Here is a 27,291-nt window from a genome sequence, read left to right as displayed (position 1 = left end):
CATACTCAAGAGCATCAGAACTGCAATTCACTGAAGGAGCAACGGTCAAAAGAGTTTAGGCAGCAATTTGCTTGTCAGCATTTAGGTCAGATTTAAGTCAAGTGAGAAGAAAACTTTAACGTTGTATTCTTGTGAACCACTGTCTCAGCGTGCCTTTAAGAACAGAGAAAATACTCCTTTAATTAACACTTTCAAAAATAACTAACTCTAAAGTCTTTAATACTGCAAAAGCTCTGAGAGACTAAATTTCATGTACTAGAAAACGAAGCAGAAAGTATTTACAACCATTCACACAATTCTTGTCTTAAAGAAACAAAATCAGCAATTTTGCAAACAACTTGTTCAAACATTTAAAATTGTTGACTGTAACTTGCAAAGCTACTTATAAACTTGACTGTACTGCTTGACTACTTGACTGTAACTCGTAAAGCTAGTAACAGGAAATAATTAATCTTGCCTGGGTTTTTAGCAATTCGTTATTTTCCCTCAGAGAGTTAAGCGATGACCTCAGTTCGTTATTTTCATCAGTCATTTTTCTCAAGGTTTCTCTCAGTTGGCTCATTTTTGTCTCATGCTGCTAGAGAAATATCAAATTTTAAAACGTGATTAACAAGAGAGTCTTTTTAGAAATAATTCTCAACTAAGTTCCATTTCAGTGTTAAAAAACAGGACAAACTTTCAAAGATCAAATTTGTAATTCTTCATGGTCCAATCTGCACATACCACCAGTAGTGAAGAAAGCAACATCCACACCACATATTAAGAAGAAATATAAAGAAAATGGGAGCCATGGTGTACAGCCTATGGATCTTTTTTTTTTTTTCAGAAAATACCTAGATCTTCTCATTGATCCTCTTGTACATTCCTCAGTTAAGTCAGGTGTGGGAAAGAATTGTGAATGAAAACAAATGTCAAAGCTTTTGTTTACACTTAGCTCTTTTTTTTTTAACATCCATTTTAACCACAAATATGCCCAATTCTCCCTTTTTTTGAATCTTTCAAATATTCTAACTATTCACTGCTGATAGTTAAGACGCTTTAGTTCACCTGTACTTAAACACCTGTCCTGCAATGTCCAGCAATGTATCCAATACGTGCTACATTTCATCGAATTGGAAAAAAATAATTGTGAAACTCAAGATAGTAATCTTTTAATATTTGTTATTATTATTAGTCCACAATATAATTTAATACCAGTACATACCATTAAAATATAAGCAAAAACAGACAAAAGAAACTGCAACAAAGGAAAATTGAAGCGACAATTACTTGTAACAGTCAAAAACCTGCGTGCCTTGAAAAAGAAACCAAGGAATATGTCTTTTTTCCCCTTCATTGGAAATTTGAAATATAATTAAATATTTTCCAGCAGATTCTGGAAAAAAAAAAAACAACACTGAGGCTTTGAAGCCGAGTATAAAACAAATGTTTTCAGAAAGTAACATTCCATTTCTCAGAAACCGTGAGAATCTTCTATGTGAAAATAGCTTTTTGTTCAGAAGTGTTGTCTTCTGCACTAGGAATTCAACCATCCACTACATTTTCTTAAGCCTCACTCTCAGACTGTTATCATGCTGCAAAAAGGACTTAAGCGGTAAATATAGAAATGATCTCATCAACAAAGAAAATGCTACAGATAGGCTCCAAACGGAGTGCTCAATTACTTCCATTGAAAAGGCCAAACCTTTAGAGTTAACCAAGCCTAGGAAAAGCTTGCCCAGCTTGGGATGGAACAGGAGCAAGGTGGCTTGAAATTGACCATAAACTTTCAAAACAGTCAGGGACAGCAGAATTATAAGTGAAAGGTTTTGAGAGGAAAAAAAAAAGAATTAATATTCTCAATTTCTCCAAACCACATTACACAATGCTTTATAAGGCTTGCATATTTGGGGTTTTGACAATAATTTCACAGTTCTTCAGGGATTTGGCAATAATTTCACAGACCACAGGGCTGTTGTAGGTGGTGCCAGGATGTCTAAACCATCCAATTCCATTATCAAATCGGGTACCATCTGTATCATAATAAAGTGCATCACTTCATTCCTGCCAAATGTTTGTCTAGTCTGTTCCGAAGACCTGCAAATACTGGAAGCACCAGTCTTACTGACCTCTCTAACCCAGTGGTTAACTGCTTCATTTTAATCTAGTTTTCCCAAATTTCAACAGTAATCTGTACCTACACATCCCACAATTCATTGCACCATTCTGAACTGGAAACCACACCAAACTCACTAACAACAGTTTGGCACTTTTTATGCTAAATCTTTCATTTGGGGGTTTCAAACACTTTAAAGAAATAAGCATTATATCCAGCAAACATATGATGGCTTAAGAAAACTACAAGCAAGTTAAAATGTATGGGGAGCAATAAGAATCACTAAGTAAGTTATTGTACTTTTTTCATAGTTCCAAGTACTGCCTAAACGTCTTCATCAGCATCTTTTATTGCAGCGAAAGCTGCTTCACATCTGTGAAGCAATTCTTCTCGCTCAACTAGAGCACGTTCTCGTCTCTCAAGTTCCAGTGCATATTTCTCCTGTGCTGAACGCTCCCTCTATACCAAGGAAAAAAAATGTTGAAACGCCTTCGAAACACATGAAATTACCGATTTATAGTGAACTAGAATTCTTTCCTCTGCAGATATGCTTAGGTTTTGTTTTTAATTATAGTGTTACACAATAGCTGACTAATTAGAAGTATCCTAATGGCCATCTACATTCAATTGGATTTGCGGCAGGACTGCTTGGCCTTCCAAAATGCAGAATTCAGCTCTGCATGGCTGTTCAAGTAACAGCATAGACAATTAAAAGTAGGATTTTGTTTCCAGAAGTTTTGGATAATGCTATTATCTGTAAGACAAAAGAGTCCAGTGCCCTAAACACTAGATTGCTGTATTGTTTCTTCAGTTAGTGGAAAGCACCTCTAGGAAAGTGGTGAGAAAAAAGATACGCACAATTCTTTTGATCTTGGATGGTGCAAAAGACAGTCCCAGCAGGAAATCTAGCAGAAGCACAGAAGCTGTTACAGAATAAAACCAACGCAGGTTTGGGAGCTCTTTAGTTAGTGGCCCAAGCCTGCTGGTGGATAAACTATTGGGAGTCACCAGCAGCAGAAAAGTAAAGGCAGAAGGGATGGTCTTCACAGAAGATCAAGTCAAGAGGGCAAGTGCTCTTGAATGCCCAGAGTGAAGAGCATAGTTTCAGGTGCTGTCAGGAAAAGCAGTGCTTGTAGGTGTTTCTCTCCATGCCAACACCGCATCACAAGACACAACTCTTGGAATAATAGCACTGTGTTCAAACTCCCTTCAGCAGAGCAAATATCTGATCTAACCACTACCCATGTCATTACCAAGTCAGTGAACTAATTTAGGGGAAGAGGTGGATGATGACAGTGATATAGTTAGTAATTTCTGAATTCTCTGTCAAAAGTGAGAATCTTTGTAACATTACTGATCATTACAAAATGTCTGAGGCCATTACAGTTCCTACCTGGAGATTCTGACAGGCGACTTGCAGTTCGCTATTACTCTGACTTTTACCCAAATGGGATGGTAAGGTGTTATCTGTGGAGAAAAAGAACACACTTTACATTAAAAATATAGTCTTAAATAAATAAAGACTGCTTATCCAAACCAGCGAAAGTGTATTTTAAGCGTTTACAGCGACCAGCATAAAGCAAGACATATTGAAATGAAAAAGTAATCTCCTAAAGAATTACGGAGAAATGCTCAAAGTTTTGTTCCATGACTTGTTTGAATCAATCTATGCACGGACTGAAACATGAGGTAGCCAAAGTTTCCTTTTTGTTATGGCTTCAGGAAAGTGATTAACTGCTGAATAGACCCGGACCTCTCCTATTTCCCGTTGAGTGAAACACTTCAGAACTGCAATTTAACAAATTGCTACTGAGTAAATTAAGAGGCATTTAGTTGTATACAATGAGAGTTGATGTACAATAGTCACAGTTTCTCTGTTAAGAATTTAGTTTAGAATAAAGAGAAGCCAGTCCACCATTTAGGGAACCTGAGCACTTTCATTTCTGATAAAGGCTGCCTCACACTCGACTCTAAAAATACTAATAGATACGCCTCTTGCTCGAATATTTAGTCCTACCTAACCGACTACATTAGCAATGAGCGTGAGCACCCATATAGCCCCAATGCAAATTCCTTTTTGTCATTCCTGGTCCTCCCTTGTTCTGTCTTGAAGACCCAAGTGTACATCTTTGGCACAAATGACGATAACACAAACATTACTGCCCATTGTTCCAAACCAGTATTAGTCCGACACTGCCATTATTACAGAGCTGAATTCATTCTTAGGTGGTTAGAAACATATTCGGAGCCTATATTCATAGGTCACATAGGAAGACAGACCTGCCTTCCCATTGACGCTTACCGATGTCCAAACACAAAGAGCTAAACAGGCAGCAGCAAATGAAAATGGATCAGAACAGACTAGAGAACACAGAAAGGATAGAAGTAGGGAAGTATGTGACAGATTCTTAAGAACCAAGCATAACAATACTGCTTCTCAGCAACATGTTACAGCATAAATTGAAACTCCTTACATATTCACTCCTCTTTTGGAGTGATTAGGGCCATACTAGCTGTTCAGTGTTGCTATCTGTCTCTTACTGCAATACGAAGTATTTCTAGAAGAACCTCTGGTACAGACAGTCATGTTTATGCTGAGTTTCAGAGAGTAACGCCTCTTACCAACATCATATTTATGAAGTTCCGCTAGCGATGGTGCTTTACAATCCAGCAACTGCTCCTATTGAACATGAAGGCAACGCATTAATATTTCATCTTGCATGTGGGCCTTTTCAACAACTACATTAACAGACAACTCTTGCCTCCACCACACAAACTACATTACTTAAACTATTAAAGCTGAAAAGCTTCCAGTTATGACGAAGCTTAATGAAACACTCAAACATTTAAAATAGGGAAAAAAAATCAGAATTTGTCTCTTATGGATGGCATGTTCAGCTTGTGAAACCATTTGGTTCAAAGGCAGCATACCCTGCCACAGAATAGCCTGTCTAAAACAAACATCTTAAGACTAAGTGTCATTGCTGCTGTGTTACACAAAACTAATACCTGTGCAAAAGTCAGACTGTGCGACTGAAGGCTTTTACGCAGCAATCGAGAGTTAGAGCATTCCTTACTTTCTGCTCTATTTAATCCAAATTTAGAAAACAAACAAGCAGCATAGAGGGCAAGGAAGTCTGAGTTCTCAGGCCTGATACCTTCCTGCCAGTCACACAATAAATAGAGAACTGCCTACCTAGTCTTAACTTCTTGGATGTGACTACTAACATGATTTTCCTGCATTTTTGAAGACTGTCAACCCTGAAACCTTGACAAGTGTACGAAAGCCTGCAGTTGCAGTTTTCTTGAAAGCTAGACCGAAGTGTCAAATGGCAGAGAAATTAACATTTCTTTAAATAGAAGAATAGGAAATCTAGAAAAATAGAATAAATTCTAGAAGAATTACATCTAAAGAATATTAATTCCATTAGATTTAATACTCAAGATTCTAAAATAATTTAGCCAGGAAGTTTTACAGAAGATGACACGGGAAAAGTGCTCCTCCAGTCAGACGCTAGAAGCTTCTGAACGTCACAGAACAGAGGTTGGAAATTGGCATTTACCTTCAACTTGTAAACAGCAGGGCTTCCAGGAAACAACTTAGCAGATTTTTCAACCCAGTATTTTGCTCTTTCATCAGTGACGGCATTATTGCACAGTAACTCCGCTATCTTCAGTACTAGATCTTTCTGCATTGGGTTCAACTCCACAGAACGCTAGTTTTCCCCATGCACGCACACTGGAAAAAAAGGCAGGAAAAAAAAGGTAACCTGATCTTGCAATCCACACAGAATGGGAAAGAAAATTATAACAGTCATTGAAAAGACACAGGTATTCAAATTAGACAGATCTATTAGTAAATACTTTTTGAATGAGTTAAGAAAGACCTCAGTTGCTAAATGCATCACTAGTCTACAGCACCCAGATACATCTGCTGCAACTCAAAAGAGCAAAAATTCAGAAAAGAAAGAATTTCCAAGGGAAAAAACGCAGAAGCCAGCTACTCTGCCCCCACCACCAGCTATACGCAGGCAGCTGGACTCTTACGTACCTTTAGTCTAACTCCATATAGACATTTTTGAAGAAATATATAATTAAGTCACACCCTACGACAAGCTGGGATGTATTGGCAGCAAAACTTTTGAGCACATCCTCTCCCTCCCCAAAACCTGAACAAAGGCATTCTGATGGTGAATTTTTCATTGGGCAATCATACAAATAAATGTCAATTATGTTCGCCCTGCCCCATCTCACACCCCCCCAAACAAAACCCCCCAAAAAAGCAATAAATACAAACAACTAGAAAACACCCTAGGTCTAGTCTTCCAGTAGCAACTAGATTACTGCTGTCACCTGAGCCCTTGCTAAGAATCTGTCACTGCTGTCAAATTCCCTAATCCAAAGGGCAATGTAAGATATGGAAAGAATTTAGTAGCAGCTAGCACAAAGACCCAGTCTAGGTCACAAAAGAATCATCTTAAAAAAAAATACTGATGAAGCAAAACACATCAAATGAAGAATCCCCTCTGCAGTACGTCATATACACCTTTGGCAACAGAAAGCATACATATTACACTTTTTCCACAAACATGTTTTCTTCTATGCATTTAAGAAAAGTCCAGAACAGAATGATTTTAAAAGTCCCTTTACAATGGATTAAAGCAGGACATCGGAGGTCGGTGGAGTACTTACCCTGTAACATCCAAAAGCTTTTTCTATGTTGTCCTCAGCTTCATAAATTTGTCCAAGAAATCTGTGTGCTCTCCGATCTCTCTTTTGCACACTGAGGTATGTAGATATATACCTATGGAGCAGGAAAAAAAGGATCAATATTCCTCAATAATACGAGTCCCTCTGTCCTCCCCCGCCCCCCCCCAGTGTCCACGGAAGCGGGGCAGGAATTTAACATGTGATACAGGAAATGCAGTCATGGTTGGTTCCAGATACCTGGTCTGGACCTTAAAGTACAGAACAACATTATTTTTACATGTACAGACGCTACTTATTTGCCACCAAGTATTGGTATTTACTAAAAAAAAAAAAAAAAAAAAAAAAAAAAAAAAAAAGAGAAAGAAACTGTAACTGTAATTACTTCATAATACAATGGAATAAAAGCCATTTCAAACAGCAAGTTTTTCAGTATCACGCAACTAATTATCTAAGTTGCTGTTTTATAAAGATTTAAACAGCACTTGATACCCACATCTACTGCTACTGTAAAGCAGCATGATAGTGATCTTGATTTCTCCAGTCTACTTCATATTCACTTAGCTTTTCTAAAGTACTTTAGAGAACAGAATAGCAGAATACAGCAACGCGTATTACCTTTTAGCAAGTTCATACTCCTTTACTTCAAAATACAGCTTAGCGAACTGGAATCCTTTCAACGATTTCTGAACGGAAAACACACAACAAGCACATTTTAGATGTACAACACTTTCAAAGTAATTGCATAGGAAGACCCTTCTGATACTTTTTGAGAGACTGAATTTGATAACTAGTTATCAGCTCCAGTCCGCTCCTCATACCCAAAGTTTTGTTTCTGAAAGATGTGGGATTTGGAAAACAATGCTTTTCCAGTAACTGGCCAAGGCTACCAACGTGAAATCGAGGCGGCCGCTGCGCTGAGGGACCGGGGCGGGCGGAGGGGGTTAACGGGAACAACGGCGGGGCCTCGTCCCGTGCTGTGGAGCTGAAACGGGGACGAGCAGGGGAGAGGCTCGCTGTTGGGTTACAGCTCCGTGTAACGCAGGCACGGGTCGAATCTGTGCGCTAGGGGCGTGCAGGGTAATGCTTGTGTAAGCAGCGTTCCCTGGAGAGGCTGAGGGAAGGGTTGCTCTCGCTAGCCTCAGAAGTAAAGCATGATATGAAGATATAGCGCGTGACAGAAACATGTGATGTCTATAGTCATCTCTAACTGCATATATGAACAGCAAGTCGGCTGTTCTGAAAAAAATACTGATAGTCCTGGCGCCGAGCTGTAAGAGAGAAGTTAAAAAGAACTTACCCATGCACGTTCCCCCTCTGCACCACAGCTTCCCAGATAACACTCCAGGAGATGGTTGTCACGAAAAGTTACCAGCCACTTTAACATACCATGTACAAAAACAACGTGGGTCTGGAAGGTAATCTCCCGAGCAAGTATGAACTAAATCCTGTGGCAGACTGCACATAAGAACTGCTCTTTACCTTTCAAAGTACTCAAGTGCCCAAGAGCCTGCAGACAGCACAAAACAGCATCCACCTGACCAGCACCTGCCCAGCTGCCTCAGCTTCCTCACTGCTCATCAGAGGAAGAATGACATTTCAAAGGCCTTCCGCCTACTGACCATCAACATCAATTAGCATGTTCAAAATAAGTACACAACGCGATGCAAATTGCTCTTCAGCAAGCCAAAGTGAAGACAATAGTTATTTTGACAAGACTAAGATTTAATTTGTAAAATTTGACATTCCATACAAATATGTCATAACACAAATACACCCAAAATATGCCAGTGTCTGAACTTATTTAACATGCAAAAAAAATCAATTAGAACACATAAAAAACAACCATAAGCTGCAATTTTACATTTATACATCAGAAGTGTCCTTTTTAAGGAAGTGGAAATAATTAAGCAATAACATCTAAATACTGATTTATACTGCTAGAACATCTGTATACTCAAAAGCCAGAATTCTCTATTTGCCCACAGTCTGTAATGACAACTCTTCCACTTACTAACCCGTTGGGAGAACCAAAGGATTCGAGCTTTTTCACAACATCCGTTCCATCTGTCACAAAACCAAACACCACGTGTTTAAAGTCCAAGGCTTCTACTGTTTTGAGTGTTGTGAAGAACTGAGAGTTATTCGTAGCCCGACCCCTATTTGCCATCGACAGCAATCCAGGACCCGTGTGCTTCACTTCAAAGCTCTCTTCTTCAAATGCATCTCCATAAATTGACCGTCCACCTGTTCCACCATGGTTAGTTACATCACCTCCCTTCAAAAAAAAGCACAGCGTTTACTTTCAAGTCCCAAAGAACAAGATCATCACGAACATCGTGATGTTCAAGAACATCGACCAATAGCACAGTTACATTCTTTCCAAAATAAGAGTTTTTGTTCAAAAAACACAGGTAAAACCTCATTCTTAGTTATCACAAGTACTATAGTTACTTGGATATAAGGCTTTCCACCTTCAGCAGATTTGCTCGTGGTAACAAAGCATTACTGGAATGTTCCTCGTTTATCCTGAACACAGCATTTTATCTTTGTTCCACATGGCAACTACTCTAAGCGGGTCATTCCCACTTTCTGCTTCCTGCTTCACTCGGCCCTTACAACTGGCAACCACGATTATCTCTATTCTCACTTAGTCCCTGCAGGCACAAAACTGACCACCCAGAAAAAGTCATGGTACCACTGATCAGAACTTTCCTGCTTTTGTGCAGAAAGTTTAAAGAAAAGAACAACGAGAGTCATACTTCAGATTCACTTAATACCCAGTCAAGACTGGAGAGTTTTTCACTCTGATGACAAGCCATTTGTATATTGCTATCCATTTCTGAATTTGGAAACGATTGTGCCCTGCCTTGAGGGATGTAGCATTATGCAAAAGCATTCTTGTAGCATGTAAGGAATTCAGTTTATTTTACCTGTTTTAAGTCATTATACCTCCTACTGAATATTTGGAAGACTTTTAGGAACGAAGGGAAGGTATACGTGAGCAGATACCGATCTCCTATGCCTTCAGAAATTATGGGGATACTTTTTGAGAGACTGAATTTGATAACTAGTTATCAGCTCCAGTCCGCTCCTCATAACCAAAGTTTTGTTTTTGAAAGATGTGGGATTTGGAAAACAATGCTTTTCCTGTAACTGGCCAAGGCTACAAACGTGAAATTGAGGTTACTGGTGAAGCAAGCAACAAGCCTTAATACTTGTGACATTTCACAACCACTTCTTACTGAAGAGTGTAGAAGAAGTAGAAGAAGAGAGTCTGCTACATTTAAAGTACAGCCTGTTTTTTTCCCCCAATGTAACAATGTTGCAAAAAGAACCCCTAAAATCTGACAGAGTAAACAAAAAAGATGGTACTTAGTCCTGGTCTAGTACATATCACTCACAACTGTTTCAAGATAGGTAAAATGTTTTCTTCCCACCTAAGAAATCCCACCTACTCTCAGTTTAGAGCGTGGAAACACAGCAAAAACCACGGAGTTCGGGCCACAGGGTTACTGCGGAGCCTGGAGGAGGTGCAAACGAGGCTGCCACGTTCTGGGATATAACCACACAAGGCAGGCCATACCCCTTGGGGTCAGGGGCTGTTTCCACCCACAGTAGGGCTGCGCATACGGTCAGCGGAGCATGAAAAAACTAGAAGAACTGAATTACAATTTAAAGGAAGTATTGCTGAGAGTGGTCTCCCGAACCCACGGCACAGTCCGAAATCCCAACGGTGTTATCAGGCTAGTTATATAAACTTTTTTTTGGGGGGGAAGAGGGCTTCTCGTCATGAACACAGTAAGGACTGCATTCAGCTACTGAACTGTTACTGCACTGAATAACTACATACAATAATAACAAATAATAACAATCAAAAAGACCTTACCTAGCACTAAACTATAGGCTTGAGGTGAAAGCCGCATTACATTGAAAACAAGAGAGAAAGATGTGGTAGGAAGGTACGCATTTTAAACTCAGACAAGGTATTTTCTTTAGGAAAACCTCCTGACTGTGCCGATTCAGAAAACAGCCAGAAGAACCAAGTTGTTCATTACGAAGCAAACTGCAGTTTCTGTCTTAAACCTAATAACTAAAGTGCATACATAGGTTAGGTGTGTGTCTCCTTTAAATCAGGATAAGGAAGTATTTACATAGGCACAGGTAGAAGCATAGGGAAGAAAGGCTGCCTTGCTGCTTTTCCATCCATCTCAAACACTCATTGAAGAGAGCTGATACAAGTCTTAATAACATAGCCTTTATTGATGACACTGGAAAGATGTTTTGAAGCAACCAGTTTTCCATAAACAGGAAAGGAAATTTTGCTTGCTATGATGTAATTACATAAAATCTGTGTAAGTCACTAGTATAAAAAGGAAAAAACAAACACGTGTAGTTGGTAACACAGTACCATCAGGAATTCCTGAGCAACTGCATTTTCAATAGAAAAGGGAAAAATAAAACAGGTGTGCATGAACAGAACTCAACGGTATAAAACAATCAGGTGTATGTTATAAGGAATTCTGATGACTTGTGAACTCAGTTCTTGAGGATGACTAAAGAAATAGATCCTAGCAGGATCAAACCACATATATTTACACTCACAGTGTAAAAGTAATATTGCCAGTTAATTGAAATATGCATTTCCATTACTGTTCTAGACGTTAAAGAAGCTAAATTTAAACCTCAGGTGTTCACATTTGTAACAAAATTCCTCTTGCATCCTGAATAATTAAGGCAAAGTATGTTATCTTTTGAAAATACCTTGTATATAGTTTCTGCATAAAAATATGAAATAAAAATAAAACTATATATATATATTTAATGGAACACTGTTATGTATGGTCCAGCAGAACAAGGCACAAAAAGTGAATACAATGCAAAAGCATATATAAAAGTTAATGAGTTACTCTGAATGGAATATAGCAAAATTCAAGTAGTTCTGAGCATGCTCATTTCCTGCAGTAGGAATATAGACTTCATACAGATATTTCATGCTAAGTCCGATGTACAGATTCATCATGTAAGCACAAACGATCAGAAGCAGGTCATTTGTACAGTGACTGTATCTAGAAATAAGATACTTTTCAAACCATCTGAAACCAGGCTCCTTAATGAGACTATTTGACCTGAAATCTGGGCATGTTTGTTTTGTTTTGTTTTTCCATGAGGTGAGGTATGTTTGGTTTCTTGCCCTAGACACTTGAAGTTTTATATTCATGCTTAATCTGCACATCAATACTTTCATTAATATAAATGACACTCTGTGTCCGTAACATTGGACACATTTGCAAAGTGTGTCTTTGCCGGTATTCACAAGCATATTCTCCATCTAAAATTCCACAGAGATTACTGTGCACAGTGGCACACTTGTACCAATTCTACTGCATTATCAGGGTCTGAAACCTTCCAGGTGAGCTGATATTTAATTTAGTCTATAAGTGTGGTCTATTTATCAACAAATAAGTATACATGTACACGTACAGAGAATGGAAAATTTCAAAATATCTCAGTCTGATTGAAAGGCATGCATCATAATCTATTATCTCATTGCAGCCTCAAAGTCCCTCCCCACGAGTAAGATGTATAACATTTCCATAAAGAACAGGGAGAGCAGAAAAGTCTTCACTTCCTTCCCAAAGTTTCAGCTAGTTTCTTCAGTCTTTTCTTCAGCTCTAGAGGAAGCTTCTCATAGCAGGTTTTGCAGACAGGCTTCATATCAAATTCTCATATCAAACTAGAAGCTATTTTTAAATATGTATTTAAAATCCGAGCTCCCAACATCGGATCAAAAAGCAGGTTTTGTCTGTGAACTCCAAACTACTGGAGGTAGTTAGGCCCAACGACGCAAAACATGAATCAACGGTCTGCATTCGAAATACACTCAAATTGCTACTCCCCACCCCTCCCCCACCCCCAAGTGATCTATGTAAAACTTTAAGTGAATTTCAATGAAAACAGGCCTCCGCGTTTTCGGTCCATCTTTTCAGGTATCACTGACACGCCAGAGCGGACTCACGCTTGACGCCTTGCGGACAGGGATGAAAAGCAACCTCAAAAGAAACGCTTGCAGCCTTGGCAGACCCTTCCCTCCGAAATCAACACAACAAGGAAACCAGTAACTATTCCCTCGGTGGACTGTGCTACACAGTCAGCTGTAAGCATCGCTCGAAAGTCAAAACTAAACGCGTCCGGTGGCCTTGAGCACAAGAAGAGGAGAGGAAATATTTTGTGTCGAGGCCACCGGGGAGTATCAACACTGTGGGAACGTATCTGTGCACCTGGCGGCGATGCACTTGACGCTGTCTAGCCCAAACAGTGCCCAAGTCGAACCCACAAAGTCACAGGACAGCTTTGCTGCTGCTGCTGCTGCTGGGAAAGGCACCAACCAAAGGCACAGCCCCTGCACGCAGTCCCTACCGGATCACGCTTAGCTCGGGCACATTCACGCCGCTTCAAAGCAACTCCGAGCGGCAGGCCGGGATCTTTCAGGATTAGGGCCCGCTGAATCGCATCAGGCGGCTGAGCGTTTCCCAGCTAAAATGGGCACGGGTGGCGTTTGTCACCCCCGGGCCCGCTGGCTGACAGGGAGCGGAGCTGTGCGCCCCCAGCCCCCCTCGCTCGGCGCTGTCGCTTCAGCGAGCGGCCGGCCAGAAACCTCCACGGCGCCGCACGGAAAGGACACTGAAACTTGAAGGCGGCGCGGTGCTTCCTTTGTGAAGGAAAGTACCTCTCCCTCGCTCCGGCCCCGAGGAAAGCCCTGCTATAAAACCCCTCCTGTCCGTGAGGCGCCGCGGGGCAGGGGCAGGGGCAGGGGCAGCGGCAGGGGCAGCCCCAACCCTCCCCTCACGACGCCGGCCACCCCCCTAGCCCTCCACCCCACCCGGGACCCCACCGGGACCCCACCGGGACCCCCTCCGCCTCCCCCCCCGCCGGCCAAGGGAAGCGGCGAGGCCTCGCTCACCTCTCTCCGAGAAGCCGCAGAGGCCTGCACGGAGGCGACACAGCGCTCCACCTCGGCCTTGCTGCGCCTCAACATGGCGACCGCAGCAGCGCCGAGCCCGGCCGGGCTCCGCTCCGCTCCGCTCCGCTCCCGTGCCGCGCCGCGCCGCCGCAGCGGCACAAACAAACAGCTCCAGGCGGGGCACCGGCCGCGCCCTAGGAACGCCGCGCACGCAGCGCGCTACGCACACTGCGCACACTGCGCACACTGCGCACGCCCCCGCTGAATGCGCAGGAGCCGTTGCCACAGTGCGGGGAGGGGAGGGGCGAGGCTGTGACGCATGCGCGGGGCGGCCGCTGGGGCTCCCTGACAGGGCTTTAGGAACTGAGTTTGCAAAGGGTCCCTCAGAAAGTAGCTGGGAGCAGCCCTGAAGACGCGCAGGCTGCAGAGTTTGAGACACGAGCTGTAACTTATTCTTTTGGATTGATTGATTTAATTTTGTAAGCCGTAAGGCGGTTGCCCCGCGGCTTGCTGGAGGTGTGCCCCTCTCGCTTTTCTGCAAGTTCCAGGCACTTTGCTCAAATGGAGGCCACTGGGCTGTCCCCAAATGGTGTGATATCTCTGTGGACAGGCTGCGTTAAAAATTCATCCCCTCCTCAGTCTCTAGCGTCCCACTGACATGCACAAGTTTCCTGCTGGACCTAAGCACTACCCACATCTCCACAACTCCTCCCGCCTTTATAAAAAAAAAAATAATAATAAAGTATTGATTCAAAGATCGAAGCCGAAATTCCTTTAAGTGGTATATTCTTTATTGCAGCGCTGGATGCACGGGGGATCTCTCCACCTATCGTGCATACCCAAAGCGGAAAGCAGTCTTGAATTTATACAATCAATCTCTCAATATTCTACAAGCGCCTATACATATGCATTACCTATCCCCGCCTTCCCTCGCTTCTCATGCTAATTAGCCTTTTGGCACCTTGCGCCTGCGTAGAGCCTCCCAAGAATTGTGGGCAGGGGTCTTTGGGACGTGGGCAGGGGTCTTTGGGAGGAAGACCCCGAGTCTTCCTCACAGTGTACTTTTCACCTTTGGTCAGGAATCTGCTGAATTGGCACGTTTCTTAATTGCGAGAGCTGGTTGTTGCCAATTCTTCCGTTTGTTGTATCTTTATAATGAATTCCAATGTCCAGTTTTGAGATTTATAGTCCTTACGTTTGTTTCTCTGTCCGTCTGCCGCTTCCTTATCATGAGTTCCAGTGTCTTGTTTCGAGATATACAGTCCTTGTCTGGGGATTGTCCTTGCCTCCCCAATGCCTTCCCCATACCTCCTTAATCAATCCCCCCTTTTCTTTTCCCATGCAAATTCTTTTGCATCAGATACTTTCATTATTTACAGTAACAAAACAAAGCAGGCATCTAAACAACATGCACACAAATATTCCTAACACTACTAATGTTATAGAGCAATGAACACTTGTTTCAAACATTGGAAATTGGGCAACCAGGAGGTTAACTTATTCCATATTTCACTAAAACTCCATGAAAGATCATCTTTACTGATCTCATGTAGGACCCTTGTCTGCTTCCATATTTCTTCCAGGTCGGTAGAGATCCTTCCACTCTGATCTACATACATACAACAACTTGTATTTATTACTGTACAGACTCCCCCTTGAGCGGCCAGTAACAAGTCTAGGGCCATCCGATTTTGTAATACTACCTGTGATAAACTAGATATCTCTTCTTGTTGAGCCTTTATAGCATCCAGAGCTTTGTTTTCTAACTTCTCTATAATTGCAGAAATATTAACTATCGCCTTTTCCAATTCACTCACTCCTAACCATGGGATAAACCATCGAACAAAACTATGAAAAGCAGTGTGTCTCTCTATCAATGGATTGTTAATTTTTTGTCTAATTCTCCGGATATGATTTCTCAAATAACCTCGAGGCGCTACATCATGTATGGTCAAATTGGGGACTACTGCTCCAAGAGTGCAAGTTCCCTTCCAATTCTCGGGCAAGACCTTACAGGCTGTATCATTGCATAACCAATACCACCCTTTTCCTTCTGGAACCGGCCAGCTGGTTGAATTTGCCCAACTGCTAGTTGTACTAATATCAATTGTTTGATTACAAGATGTCTGATTTCCCACATAAGTAGTACCCGTATTTATACAATCCTGTTTTCCCATACCCTTAGGCAGGTTACACCTTTGTACACATACATAGTAAGATTCCAATGGCACGAAGCTACTAACTTCTAGTTCCAAAACTTCTTCATATTTTTGACCCCAAGATGTGTTTTCCCACAAATTAGTCCAAGGTAAGTTTGCAGGCAAGGGAATCCTGATTAACGATACACCCTTATTCCCATGCTGTGGCAGATGGGTGCATACCCAACAGTTCGTCTTATTAATCACTTGAGATACAGTTTGTATTAAGGTCAGGTGTAAGTTCTCGTCCCAAACTGCCCACCCCGAATCTGAGAACCACACCCCTGCAATCATTAGGATCTGGAAAACCATAATTTTGTTGGTCCAATTGGAGTGGTGGTCCATATCCTCACCAGGGCCTTCTTCACCCTTGAATCGTGGATCCAAGCTGCTTGCTCCTTAATCTTAATGGCGGTGTGTGTTGTCAGTAATACCTGGTATGGTCCCGTCCACTTTCCTTCCGTTTTTCCTCTAGGGGTTGTCCTGAAAAAGTCTTTATATATATAATCCCTGAGCTTAAAAGGGTGGATTGGTTGATCCAACCGTCTAGCCCAGGTCCTGAGAACAAATTTATGTACTTTATTTAATTATTTCTGAAGTTCAGTTATATATGCATATGAATATTCTAATCCTAACTGCGTTCGATCCTCTCCACTAAATAGAAATGGATACGGCCTTCCATATAAGATTTCAAAGGGACTCAAATTCCCTTTTATTCTAGGTTTAACTCAAATTCTAAGTAATGCTAAAGGGAGGGATTGAGGTCATGACAAATTAGATTCTTGTCCGATTTTAGTGTTTAATTAAATGTTTCATTTTTTCTACCTGTCCACTTGCCTGCGGTCTATAAAGAGAATGCAGTTGTCTTTAGAATATCTTTAGAATCTTACTTACCTGTTGTACCACTTGCACACAAAAATGTGAACCTCTCTCAGAAGACATTGCTACTAGAATCCCAAAGCATGGTATTATTTCATTTAACAAGACTTTAACCACTTCTTCTTGCTTTGTTTGTTCGACAGGGAAAGGCTTCAGGCCTTCCTGAAATCATGTCAGTCAGAACCAGTAAATAACAATACCCCCCTTTTCTAGGGAGTTCTGAAAAATCAATTTGCCACAGTTGCCCCGAATAATTTCCTTTACTGATTATTCCAAATTTTATTCTATTCCTGGTATTGGGGTTATTGTGTAAGCAAATGCTACATTGTTGAGTTACTTGTTTTATTGTTGTATATAAATTTTGTTCCACTAATGTCTGACTCAGGCTCTTATGCAATGTGTCAGCTCCCCGATGTGTTTTATTGTGTTCTATAAGAAGTATGGGCCATATCAAATTAGAGGGTATTATTACACAGTTATCTTTTAAATATACTCATCTATCTGGTTTCATTTTACCTTTCAAATCTTCAATTAATTTTAAGTCTTCTTTTGTATAATTTGGCTTTTTGGTTCATATATATAGTTTGGATTTTACCGTCTGGTATTAAAGACAATGCCTTCACCTCAGTTATTTCAGCTGCCTGTTTAGCCTCCTGATCTGCCAATCGATTTCCAATTTCAAAATCAGAGTTTCCCTTTTGGTGTCCTTGACAATGCATCATAGCTACCTTTTCTGATTGTTTTACAGCCTGTAACAATTTTAAAATTTCTTCAGCATGTTTTCTTTTTGTTTTCCCTGAGCACTCAGCAATCCATGTTCTTTCCATATCGCTCCATGAGCATGTACCACGCCGAATGCATATTTAGAGTCTGTCCAAATACTTATTTTCCTTCCTGCTGCTAGTTTCAGTGCTCGTGTAAGAGCAATTATCTCTGCTTTCTGGGTGGACGTCCCAGGGGGTAATGGTTTGGACTTGATTACCTGTTGAGTGGTTGTAATGGCGTACCCTGCCTTACGTTGTCCTTGTTTCACAAAGCTGCTCCCATCAGTATACCAAGATTCGTCAGCATCTTCTAAAGGTTCTTCCTTAAGATCGGGTCGACTAGAATACACAGTCTCTATTGTTTCTATACAATCATGAGTTATAGGTTCATCCAGAGTTCCGCTAAGGAAAGAAGCTGGATTTACGACGTTAGTGACCACAATTTCCACATCATCTTGTTCTACTAATATTGCTTGATATTTTAAAATCTCTGTGGTGAAAGCCAATGATTTCCTTTTTGTTCCAAAACTGTTGAGACCGTATGGGAGACTAACACTGTCATTTTCTGTCCCATTGTAAACTTCCGAGCTTCTTGTATATTGATAACAACAGCTGCAACAGCTCGAAGGCATCCGGGCCATCCTTTACTTACTTCATCTAATTGTTTAGAGAAGTAAGCTACTGCTCGTTTATAGGGACCCAGTCTTTGTGCTAGTACTCCCAAAGCTATCCCTTGTCTCTCATGAGAAAACAACCAAAAGGGTTTCGAGAGATCCGGGAATCCCAAAGCTGGAGCTTGCATCAATTCTTGTTTAAGTTTTTTTAAAGGCGTTTCGTGCTTCTCCAGTCCAGACTAACTTTGACTGATTACTCTTTATCAATTCATATAGAGGCTTTACCAATCGTCCATAATTATAAATCCAAAGGCGACACCAACCTGTCATTCCTAAAAAGGTTTGTAGCTCCTTTACCGTTTGAGGTTCTGGAGTCCGGCAAATGACTTCCTTATGTTCAGTTCCTAGTTCTCGTTGTCCTCCCGAAATTTCAAATCCCAGATAGGTCACACTTTGTTGAGCCAGCTGGACTTTCTGTCGAGAGACTTGATATCCATTTTAAACCCAGAAAATTAAGAAAACTTATAGTCCATTGAATACAGCTCCCTTTAGTCTCGGTAGCTATTAAGAGATCATCTACATATTGTAACAAAGCACCTTCAGTGTCCGGAGGCATCCATGTTTCGAGTTCCCTTGCTAATTGGTTTCCAAAAATAGTGGGGCTATTCTTGAATCCTTGAGGTAGTAATGTCCACGTAAGCTGCGTCTTTCTGCCTGAATTGGGATTTTCCCATTCAAAGGCAAATAGGTTTTGGCTTTCTGTGGCTAAGCCTAGGCAGAAGAAGGCGTCTTTTAAATCCAGTACGGTAAACCAGACTTGACTATTCTTTAATTTAGTCGGCAAAGTATAAGGGTTTGCCACTACTGGATGTATATCCTCAGTGATTTTACTTATGGCCCTCAAATCCTGAACTAACCTATAGCTTTTTTCATCTGCCTTTTTAATTGGCAATATGGGTGTATTGTATTCTGATTCACATTCAATCAATAATCCATACTGTAAAAATTTATCAATTATCTCTTTAATTCCTTTCCTATCTTCTATCCTCAAAGGATATTACTTAACCTTAACGGGTTTCTCTCCTGGCTTTAATTTAATAATTATTAAGGTCACATTTTTTTGCTCTTCCAGGGACTTCGGTAGCCCAAACTACTGGACATATTGATCTGTGATCTCTAAAGGTATTTCACTTTTAGGGTCAGTTTGTATGAGTGCCAAGCTTAACACATTTATTAGTTGTTCTTCTCCTATTCTTAATTTCATTTTCCCTTTTTCAACGACAATTTCTGCTCCTAATTGCTCTAATAAATCTCTACCTAAGAGTGCCCAGGAAGAGTTAGGCGTATATAAAAATCTGTGTATGCCCCATTGTTTCCCTAACTTGTACTTCAAAGGTTCACAAAAATAAGCCTTTTCGGTTACACCTTGTCCTGGTTTCAGTTAGAATAGAGTTAATTTTTTTCTTAGGATGAGAAGAGTGCTGATAACACCCCAATGCTTTAATTGTTGCAGAGCAGTGCTTATACCAAGCCAAGGACATCTCAGCCTTTTGCTCTGTCCTGCCAACGGGCAGGCTGGGGGTGCAGTAAGAGCTGGGAGGGGACAGACCCAGGACAGGTGACCCAAACTAGCCAAAGGGGTATTCCATACCATCTGACGTCATGCTAAACAATATATAGGGGCGGCTAGCTGGGGGAGGGGGCCTGACTGCTCGGGGTTAGGCTGGGCATCGGTCAGCGGGTGGTAAGCAATTGCATTGTGCATCACTTGTTTGTACATATTATTAGTAGTGGTACTATTATCATCATTGTATTATTACTATTATTATTATTATTATTATTATTATTTTGTCTTATTAAACTGTCTTTATCTCAACTCACGGGCTTCACTTTCCATTTCTCTCCCCCGTCTCAGAGAGGGAGGGGGAGGGGGAGCGAACGGCTGCGTGGTGTTTAGCTGCCAGCCGGGTTAAACCACAACACACCTTTTACCCTAATATAATAATTCTGTGAAGGCATTAATGCTTGATTTAGAACTGAATACGTTGCCCCATATCAATAAGAAATTTCACTTCCATTCCTCCCCTAGCTTCATTATAATCAGTGGAGGATCCGCTAGGGTAGATTCCCCAGGTCCCCGTTATTCCTGTTGAAATCAGGGACCAATGATTACCCTAGAAAAAGGCTAGTCAATTTGTCCTCCGAAGCCAGGTCCAAACCGTTTTGTTTTATTTATTTATTTATTTATTTTCATTACATTTCAGAGTTGGTCCAAAAATTCCATAGGGGTTTCTTTTAGACCTTGTTGGAAGCATATTCTCAATTCCCAATTCATCCAGATTTTAGTATTTACTTAGCCGTTCATAATTTTAGGGATGATTAGGGTCTCAGTGGGGTTGGTCAGGGGAATGCAGTTGTCCACAGTTCCCTGAGCGGTCCCATCGGTAATCTGAGCTCGCACATGAACTCAGGTTGTTTTAAGAGTTAACTGTTTTTCTGTTTCCATAACAACTCTCTCTCGGACCCATCATGATCCATTTGCCCCGAAGGGCTAACACCCATGATTTTAAGATCTCTGCCTAGAGCAGAGGCAGAACTATTAACATTCCTACATCCTCTTTCCCTGCTCATTCAACTTCAAACACCTTTAACACTTTCAACAACCCTTTTAACACTTCCTTTATCTTTCTCCAGCCTCTACTTCTCTAATGCCAACATCAAAGGCTCAGTCAGGGGCCAACTTAATTCCGTACCTTTTCCCACCAAGATGCTGAAACAACATCAGTATACAACATTTCATCCTATTCTCCTTCTCAAAACCAACATTAACTGTAGCAAAACATTAGAGTTTAAAGTTCCATTTAGGGGCCACTTTTCTCCACATTCCAGCTTATAAAGCGGCCACCATTGATTACAATATTTTATCAATGTTTTCCTGTTCACACTTCCACCGGCAGATCCTCCAATATCCTTCCAGTGACTCAAAACACATCCTAACGCACTTTTCTTAGGAATTTCACTGCTTACTCGCCCCCCCATTTTCCAGTTTACACTTTCAGAATACACGTGTTACTTACAAAAGCGTATCACAAAAACGTATCACTCACAAATTTACAGGCACGCAATATCTTTCAGTAGCGATGTCACAAAGCTACTATTACCAGCAATATTGCTAAAATCACAATAACAACAGTCAGAGTCAAATTCCACATGCGATAAGTCAGAAAACCGAACTGTGTAACACCATAACGATATCTTTCTTATAACAATGCCACGAACCTACTATTACCACCAGAAAAATAGCCAAAATCACAGTAACAATAACCAGAGTTAAATACCATACTCCATGAGTCAGAAAACCGAAATAAACAACACAATTCCAGATGGACCTTAAAGCGAGCTCTTTCCTTAAGGTCCCCAAATATACTTATGGTGCTTACCACAAAGTATATACCAAACACTGCCTCGCAGAAGATCACCTTCCGACTTACAGACAGTTCCAGACACAGACGGACCTCAAGGTCCCCAGATATACTTGTGGTACTAACCACAAAGTATATACCAAATACTGTCCTGCAGAAGTCACCTTCCGACTTACTGGACAGTCCCAGATGACCGGTCTACCAGAAAACCAAAGCAGAATAAAGAATATACTCACTTACAATGATGGGGTCCTTGTCTGCCTCCGCAGTGATCCGGTGAGTCGAGGAGTCCCTCCGGGAAATCCCGGGGGTACCCTAGGGAGTCCTGTCCCCAGCGGGTCCTGCGGTCCGGCAGAGAGGTAGTCCCATCTGGGGTGCCAGATTGATTCAAAGATCGAAGCTGAAATTCCTTTAAGTGGTATATTCTTTATTGCAGCGCTGGATGCACGGGGGATCTCTCCACCTATCGTGCATACCCAAAGCGGAAAGCAGTCTTGAATTTATACAATCAATCTATCAATATTCTACAAGCGCCTATACATATGCATTACCTATCCCCGCCTTCCCTCGCTTCTCATGCTAATTAGCCTTTTGGCACCTTGCGCCTGCGTAGAGCCTCCCAAGAATTGTGGGCAGGGGTCTTTGGGACGTGGGCAGGGGTCTTTGGGAGGAAGACCCCGAGTCTTCCTCACAGTGTACTTTTCACCTTTGGTCAGGAATCTGCTGAATTGGCACGTTTCTTAATTGCGAGAGCTGGTTGTTGCCAATTCTTCTGTTTGTTGTATCTTTATAATGAATTCCAATGTCCAATTTTGAGATTTATAGTCCTTACGTTTGTTTCTCTGTCCGTCTGCCGCTTCCTTATCATGAGTTCCAGTGTCTTGTTTCGAGATATACAGTCCTTGTCTGGGGATTGTCCTTGCCTCACCAATGCCTCCCCAATACCTCCTTAATCAGTATCCACCTTGTTTCTGTAAGCAGCAGCCACCTGACACCCTGCCGGAGTTAACCCTCTGTTTTATTATTTGCCCTATTAATGGGGATTTCTTTACACATTGGCTTTAATTCCATAAGAAGAAACAGCATTTTTTTCCCCTCTTCTTTTTAAATGACGAGGATTACAAAGTTTGTCAACACCTGCCAGGCTGAGGATTAAAAGTCTTAGCGCTGGTGCAGAGGAGAACCTGAGAGCTGGCTCGGGAGTCACTGGAGGAAATCTTTGCTTTTCGTGATGTGAAATTGCCTTCATGCAGACCAGGTCAAGCGCCTTGACGCTGGTCAGCATCTCTGTGGAACTGGCACCGTGTTGTCCCCAGTGGTTGCAGCACCAGGAGGGTAGCCCGCCCAGCAGGACAGCAGTTGACCATATTCATTGCTAACCTTACAACCAGACCACACTCAGCTTGGCTCACTACATGTTTTTTTGATACCTTGGTGGGAACTGAGCTCAGGATTTGCCGCTGCTGGAGGCAGGAAGGCTTTAGGCTCAGCTCCTTCCCCCTACAGCTACATCCATTGGGCTTTCTGAAGCGCTCCCTACTGTTATTCTAAGCAGGAGCTTCAAAAGGAATCTCTCTTCCTCGTGCATGATTGATCCCATGCAGTAATGTCGTGGTTTAACCCGGCCGGCAGCTAAACACCACGCAGCCGTTCGCTCACCCTCCCCCCTCCCTCTCTGGGACGGGGGAGAGAAATGGAAAGTGAAGCCCGTGAGTTGAGATAAAGACAGTTTAATAAGACAGGAAAATAATAATAACAAAATAATAATAACAATAATAATACAATGGTGATAATAGGGAAATAATAATAATATGTACAAACAAGTGATGCACAATGCAATTGCTCACCACTCGCTGACCGATGCCCAGCCTCACCCCGAGCAGTCCGGCCCCCTCCCCCCGGCTAGCCACCCCTATATATTGTTTAGCATGACGTCAGATGGTATGGAATACCCCTTTGGCTAGTTTGGGTCACCTGTCCGGGGTCTGTCCCCTCCCAGCTCTTACTGCACCCCCAGCCTGCCCGTTGGCAGGACAGAGCAAAAGGCTGAGATGTCCTTGGCTTAGTATAAACACTGCTCTGCAACAATTAAAGCATCGGGGTGTTATCAGCACTCTTCTCATCCTAAGCCAAAACACAGCATTCCACCAGCTACTAGGAAGAAAATTAATTCTGTTCTAACTGAAACCAGGACATCTATCCACCCCTTATTCCATACCATTTATGTCATGCTCAGGTTACACTCTTTTCCATACATTCTAATTAGTCACCTATAGTAATCATGGTAGTGATAACATACAGTATAATATACTAATTAACATGGTACAATTCAGTTCATGGGCTATTCTCACCCAGTATTAAATCTCCTTGAGGTACACACTGGACCTCTCCGTTCTTTTGCATCACCCACCAAGTGTATCCCGGTCCCTGAGCGAAAACAATTCCACGAATAGGTTTGCCTTTTCCTGAGGCAGGAGTAGCCCAGACTGTTTTACCCAGCATATTTTTTACATGCACTACAGGAACTTTATCCCCATCTACAGTACGTAACAGGTTTGATTGGGCAGGTCCAGCTTGGTTGGTAGATCCCCTAGTATTGACTAACCAGGTGGCCTTTGCCAAATGCGTATCCCAGTTTTTGAACGTCCCAGCGCCCATTGCTTTCAAGGTAGTCTTTAACAGGCCATTGTATCGTTCAACTTTCCCGGAGGCTGGTGCATGATAGGGGATGTGATACACCCATTCAATACCATGTTCTTTGGCCCAAGTGTCTATAAGGTTGTTTCGGAAGTGAGTCCCATTGTCTGACTCTATTCTTTCTGGGGTGCCATGTCGCCATAGGACTTGCTTTTCAAGGCCCAGGATGGTGTTCCGGGCGGTGGCATGAGGCACAGAATATGTTTCCAGCCATCCGGTGGTTGCTTCCACCATTGTAAGTACGTGGCGCTTGCCATTGCGAGTTTGAGGGAGTGTGATGTAATCAATCTGCCAGGCCTCTCCATATTTATATTTCAGCCACCGTCCTCCATACCAAAGAGGCTTTGACCGTTTGGCTTGCTTGACTGCAGCACATGTTTCACAGTCATGAATAACCTGTGCTATAGCGTCCATGGTCAGGTCCACCCCTCGATCACGAGCCCATCTGTATGTTGCGTCTCTACCTTGATGGCCTGAGGTGTCATGGGCCCATCGGGCTATAAATGATTCACCTTTATGCTGCCAATCCAGGTCCACCTGAGCTACTTCAATCTTAGCAGCCTGATCCACCTGCTGGTTGTTTTGATGTTCTTCAGTAGCCCGATTCTTGGGCACATGAGCATCTACGTGGCGTACTTTCACAGCCAGGTTCTCTACGCGAGCAGCAATATCTTGCCACAATGCAGCAGCCCAGATGGGTTTGCCCCTACGCTGCCAGTTGTTTTGCTTCCATTGCTGTAACCATCCCCACAGGGCATTTGCTACCATCCATGAATCGGTGTAGAGATAGAGAACTGGCCATTTTTCTCGTTCAGCAATGTCTAAAGCCAGCTGAATGGCTTTCACTTCTGCAAACTGACTCGATTCACCTTCTCCCTCAGCAGCTTCTGCAACTCGTCGCGTAGGACTCCATACAGCAGCCTTCCATCTCCGATGCTTCCCCACAATACGACAGGACCCATCAGTGAACAGGGCATATTTCTTTTCATTCTCTGGTAACTGGTTGTACAGCGGGGCTTCTTCAGCACGACCCACCTCCTCCTCTGATGATATCCCAAAGTATTTGCCTTCTGGCCAGTCCATGATCACTTCCAATATTCCTGGGCGACTGGGGTTTCCTATTCGAGCCCGCTGAGTAATCAGTGCAACCCACTTGCTCCATGTAGCATCAGTTGCATGATGCGTAGAGGGGACCCTTCCCTTGAACATCCAGCCTAGTACTGGCAATCGGGGTGCTAGGAGGAGCTGCGCTTCAGTACCGACCACCTCCGAAGCAGATCGAACTCCTTCATATGCTGCCAACATCTCCTTTTCAGTTGGAGTATAGCGGGCCTCAGATCCTCTGTATCCCCGACTCCAAAACCCCAGAGGCCGACCTCGAGTTTCCCCAGGTTCTTTCTGCCAGAGGCTCCAGGTGGGGCCATTCTCCCCGGCTGCAGTGTAGAGCACATTCTTTACATCTGGTCCTGTTCGAACTGGCCCAAGGGCTACTGCATGGACTATTTCCTGCTTGATTTGTTCAAAGGCTTGTCGTTGTTCAGGGCCCCATTCAAACTCATTCTTCTTACGGGTTACTTGGTAGAGCGGGTTTACAATCAGACTGTAATTTGGGATGTGCATTCTCCAAAACCCCACAACACCTAGAAAAGTCTGTGTTTCTTTTTTGTTAGTTGGTGGAGACATAGCTGTTATTTTGTTGATCACATCCATTGGGATTTGACGACGTCCATCTTGCCATTTTATTCCTAAAAACTGGATCTCTCGTGCAGGTCCTTTGACTTTATTTTGTTTTATGGCAAAACCGGCTTTCAGAAGGATTTGGACTATTTTCTTCCCTTTCTCGAAAACTTCCTCTGCTGTGTCACCCCACACAATAATGTCATCGATGTACTGCAGGTGTTCAGGAGCTTCCCCCTGCTCTAGCGCAGACTGGATCAGCCCATGGCAAATGATAGGGCTGTGTTTCCACCCCTGGGGCAGCCGATTCCAAGTATATTGGACTCCCCTCCAAGTGAAGGCAAATTGTGGCCTGCACTCTGCTGCTAGAGGGATGGAGAAAAATGCATTAGCGATATCAATTGTGGCGTACCACTTGGCTGCCTTCGACTCAAGTTCGTACTGAAGTTCCAGCATGTCCGGCACTGCAGCACTCAGTGGTGGCGTCACTTCGTTCAGGCCACGATAGTCCACTGTTAGTCTCCACTCGCCATTAGACTTTCGCACTGGCCATATGGGACTATTGAAAGGTGAATGGGTCTTGCTGATCACTCCTTGGCTCTCCAATTGACGAATTAGCTTATGGATGGGAATCAGGGAGTCTCGGTTAGTGCGATATTGCCGCCGGTGCACAGTTGTGGTAGCGATTGGCATTTGCTGTTCTTCGACCCTCAGCAACCCCACAACAGAAGGGTCCTCTGAGAGACCAGGCAAGGTAGATAATTGTTTAATGCCCTCTGTCTCTAAGGCAGCTATACCAAAAGCCCACCGGAACCCTTTTGGGTCCTTGCAATATCCTCTTCTAAGATAGTCTATGCCAAGGATACATGGAGCATCCGGGCCAGTCACAATGCGGTGCTTTTCCCACTCATTCCCAGTCAGACTCACTTCAGCCTCCAATACAGTCAACTGCTGAGATCCCCCTGTCACTCCACAAATATAGATGGGCTCTGGTCCTTTATAGCTCGATGGCATTATAGTACATTGTGCACCGGTGTCTACTAAAGCCTTATACTTCTGTGCGTGTGACGTGCCAGGCCATCGAATCCACACAGTCCAATAAACTCGATTGTCCCTTTCCTCCCCCTGGCTGGAGGCAGGGCCCCCCTAATCCTGGTCAGAATCTTCTTCGTTTCTGTGTTTGAAGGACTGTCTGCTGGAAGTTGGAGCAGCAAACTTTTCAGAGAATCCCTTTTTCCTGATTGTTTTCTTTTGCAACTCACGTACCCGTGCCT

General features: G+C 42.6%; 1 long non-coding RNA gene across 3 annotated transcripts; it reads right to left on the bottom strand.

Moving 5' to 3' along the window:
- Positions 1-559: 559 nt before the first annotated feature.
- LOC140002981 (uncharacterized) lies at positions 560-14,097 on the bottom strand. 3 transcript variants are annotated; one of them, XR_011810824.1, is made up of 5 exons: positions 13,767-14,097; positions 7,421-9,080; positions 6,788-6,899; positions 3,489-5,834; positions 560-574 (listed from the first exon to the last, which is right to left on the bottom strand). It is a non-coding gene; the product is annotated as an uncharacterized lncRNA (long non-coding RNA). The 3 variants fall into 3 exon arrangements; XR_011810823.1 differs by having other exon boundaries at positions 563-577; XR_011810825.1 differs by having other exon boundaries at positions 563-577; positions 3,489-5,811.
- Positions 14,098-27,291: the final 13,194 nt, after the last annotated feature.

This window comes from Anas platyrhynchos, chromosome 7 (assembly GCF_047663525.1).
Source record: "Anas platyrhynchos isolate ZD024472 breed Pekin duck chromosome 7, IASCAAS_PekinDuck_T2T, whole genome shotgun sequence".
In the NCBI taxonomy this organism is placed as follows: Eukaryota; Metazoa; Chordata; class Aves; order Anseriformes; family Anatidae; genus Anas; species Anas platyrhynchos.
Note: the sequence above shows the minus strand (reverse complement) of the source record. Positions and strands in the feature narration are given on the sequence as shown.